Source organism: Meriones unguiculatus, unplaced genomic scaffold (assembly GCF_030254825.1).
Source record: "Meriones unguiculatus strain TT.TT164.6M unplaced genomic scaffold, Bangor_MerUng_6.1 ChrUnknown_unordered_Scaffold_174, whole genome shotgun sequence".
Classification (NCBI taxonomy): domain Eukaryota; kingdom Metazoa; phylum Chordata; class Mammalia; order Rodentia; family Muridae; genus Meriones; species Meriones unguiculatus.
Genome location: NW_026843730.1, coordinates 2501 through 6309, shown reverse-complemented (window position 1 = coordinate 6309; position 3809 = coordinate 2501). Strand labels below are relative to the sequence as shown.

At 48.3% G+C, this 3809-nt stretch overlaps 1 long non-coding RNA gene across 2 annotated transcripts in view; it reads right to left on the bottom strand.

Moving 5' to 3' along the window:
* Nucleotides 1–2622: 2622 nt before the first annotated feature.
* The window catches only part of LOC132652016 (uncharacterized), a 3681-nt gene continuing 2494 nt past the window's right edge, over nucleotides 2623–3809 (bottom strand). For both annotated transcript variants that reach the window (XR_009589519.1, XR_009589518.1), the window contains exon 2: nucleotides 2623–2943. This is a non-coding gene — a long non-coding RNA (uncharacterized LOC132652016). The remainder of the gene's footprint in view (nucleotides 2944–3809) is intronic.

Below are 3809 nucleotides of genomic sequence, written 5' to 3'. Positions count from 1 at the left end.
ACCAACCACCCCACTCAGCTGGATTTCCCTCTCTCTCTCTCTCTCTCTCTCTCTCTCTCTCTCTCTCTCTCTCTCTTTAACTTTCATTTTACCCGTGGGTTCACCCAGACCATAATAAAAATACAGGATGGGACCAAAGGCCCAGGCCAGGAAAAAGGAAAAAGGAAAGAAAAGAAGCCAGGCAAGGTGGCACACGACTTTTATGACAGCATAAAAGGAGACAGTTGTAAGTTCGAGGACAGCCTATTTTTTGTTTGTTTGTTTAATAAAATTTTTATTTTTATATTAGTTACAGTTTATTCACTTTGTATCCCAGCTGTAGCCCTCTCCCGCATCCCCTCCCAATCCCATCTCATCAGGGCTGTCTGCATTGCCCTCCTCTGTGGCCTGGCAAGGCTGCTACCCCCAAGTGAGTTCCTGTCAGAGACATTCCCTGTTCCACTCATTAAGAAACCCACTTGGAGAGGGAGAAAAGCAAGCAGGCAGGCAGGCAGGCAGTCAGGCAGGCAGGCAGAAAAATATTTTCTCTCTACACAAGCAATCCGAATCTGCTTTATTAATGAAATGAAGAAAAGTACACAGTACTAACTACCTTTAAAGACCTCTTTCAAATGCCTCTCTGCGTGTGCCTGCTTTTAAATATTTAAGGGGGGGGGGGGTGAATCCGGGCCATGCAATAAGTCTAGGCCAGATTGGGCCCCAGCTCTGAGAGGGAAAATCGAGAGACAAGCCCCCTATATCTCTGACCCAGAAATTATCTCGAAATGACAACCACCAGAGAAGGAAATATCATTTTTCTCCAGCAGATTCTCACTGGTATAATGTTATAATGTAAGCAGGCAGGCCCCGGGCAGATTTTGGGTGGGTGGAGAGGATCAAGGAGGAGTTTGGGGTAATGGGAACACCCACCCCCGACAAATAACACAGCTGAACTTTGCTGACTCTGTTTTCCTGCCTATCCAACCACTCACTCCCAGCTGGACAAAGGGGAGCCGCCTATATGGTTATGAGACGCCATCCTCCATACTAGGTAGATTTTCCAGCAGAGCTAGTAGTCTCAGGAGGCTCCTGCCAGTCAGTCAGTCAGTCAGTCAGTCAGTCAGTCAGTCAGTCAGTCAGTCTTCTTGGAAACCCCAGGCAATTCTTGCAATTTACAGTTTCATCAGTCCCTGGGGTGTGCTTATTTAAAACCAGAAAATCAAAGATAAGATGAGAAAGGTGTGTGTGTGTGTGTGTGTGTGTGTGTGTGTGTGCGTGTGCGCGCGCGCGCCGTGCGTGTGTGTGTGTTGGGTGTTGGAGACCATAATTTCAGCTTTATTTTTTTTTTTATTTTATTTATTTTTATCTATCTCCCCACCCCCACCCCCCAGATGAGGACCAAACAACCCAGGCAGGACCTTCCTTTCGCTTGCTAAGCAGGCGATCTACCTACCACTGAGGGAAATCCCCAACCCCAAATAATTTATTTATTTATACTTTTATTTTATGTGTCCGATCACCTAGATAGAACTGAAGTTACAGACGAGCTGCCGCGTGGGTTCTGGAAATTGAACCTGAGTCCTTTGGAAGAGTACCCAGTGCTATTAACCACTGAGCCATTCCCTCCAGTTCCTCCGGTCAAGCTTTCCCTAGAAATTAAATATCGGTTGAATATGTCGAACCGAACCGGAGCCGGGCGTGGTGGTGCACGCCTGCCTGAGAGGCAGAGGCAGTTTGGAGGCCCTGTCTCTCCACTGGGAAAGAAGACTCCGCTCCCTCCCCATCTGCCCTGCCGATCCTCCCCTCCCACCCCCACCCCGTCCCCCACCCCGATCGATCGACCCCCTTCCCCGCAGCCCGCCCCAAATCTCAAGGAGGGAAACTGTGAATGAAGGCAGATCCTTTAGCTGTGAAGAGTCACCCTCAGATTTGTTCAGGGAGAAGTGGATACTAACCATTATCCAGCCTGCAAACCCAGAGGGGGAGAAAAATGAATGCCTCTACTCTACACTCCCAGAAGAGCGATGGTCAAGGGGCACCCACCTTGCAGGCGGGTCGCAACCTTCTGTAACTCCAGTTTTAGGGAACTCTCACATACGGAGGCAGAATACCAGTTAAAGAAAATAGAATAATCGGGGAGGGGGGGGGTGGCATATAAAAAGAACTTACAGCCTTCCTCAGAGGGGTCAATTTGAATTTGCCCGAAGAAGACTAGAGAGAGGAACCAGAGGTTCTTCTAAGAAGCCCAAGTAAATCTTGAAGGTCACTTGCAGATCTTCAAATGGAGTGAGTTTTAAAACAAATCACAGTGGAAAAACACGACCCACCACCACCACCACCACCACCACCACCACCACCACCACCACCACCACCACCACCACCACCACCAAAACAAGAACAAAAAAAAAAAAAAAAGAAAGAAAGAAAGAAAGAAAAAGAAAAACAAACAAACAGAACCCCAGAGATCTTGCACCTGCCTGAAGAGTATACCGGCTGTTTTTCCAGTCCCAAGCGCACGCGCGCGCACACACACACACACACACACACACACACACACACACACACACACACACACACGAGTGGGCAGTGGTAAAAATTAGCTCACAGAGAGAAACAACATAAGTCAATGAACCAACTAGAAACTTCGTAGTCATTCATTTATTTATTGTAATTGAGCGTAAAGTGAAGGGGGGGGGGGGTGGCTCAGGTGGGCTGGGAAGCAGGTAGATAGAGTACCACCTGTGAGTCAAGAGGAAGAGGAAGGAAGGGCCATCTTCTTCTGCTGGAAAGAGGTAGTCTTTTGTTTGTATGCGTGATTGCGTCCCGCCTCGAGAAGGAGGGCAGTCAGTCAGTCCAGCTGGCTGTGCCGGGGCATAGCAGTCCCACACCTCAAACTCCTCTTTCTGGCCGTGCCTTTGATTCTCGCCTCCGTCCTGTCCTGTTCGCCAGGGTGGTCAGGGAACCCTGCATGGATAGCAAAAAGGAAGCATGTCAGTGGGGAGGAGTCCATTACGTTTGGCCCCGCAAAGCAAAGCAGAGTAGAGCAGATTGGTCTATTTGAAAGAACGATTCCGATTCAAATTTTTAGAGAACACCATGCTTCCCAATGCCCATCTCCTCTCCTCCGTGTGCCCTCCCGCCCCCCACCCCCGTTTCCCCCTTGGCTCGGGCAGACAGTGTGCAGGCAGGCTGATAAGGAAGGGCCAATCGCACACACCTCGAGGAGCGAGCGAGCAAGCAAGCAAGCACCGCCGCACACTGTTATGATGGCGGGGAGAGAAAAAAGAGAAAGGTAACATGCTCAACCTTTACCTAGACATTACATATCAGTTAAAAAAAAAAAAAATCAAAATGGAGCAGGCAGGCAGATCTCTGAGTCTGGGATAGGGAGGGAGGGAGGGAGGGAGGGAGGGAGGGAGATAAATACACACTGGAGAGATGGCTCACAACAGTCTATAATGGAGTTCTGGCGCCCTCTTCGGGTACATGCATGCAGGCACATTTAATCAGCCATTCATGTTAAAAAAAAAAAAGGGGGGGGGGGGCGGGGCTGGAGAGATGGCTCAGAGGTTAAGAGCATTGGCTGTTCTACCAAATTCCCAGCAACCACATGGTGGATAACAACCATCTATAATGAGATCTGTTCTGACCTGCAGGCACACATGCAGGCAGAACAATTAATAAAGAAACAAACAAACAAACAAACAAATCTTAAAAAAAAAAACTGGTCGATCATACATACATAGAAAGAAAGAGACAGTTTATTTATTCAGTTCCCCCCCCCAAAAAAAAAGAAAAGAAAAAACTGATCGATCTAATGTATTAATCAT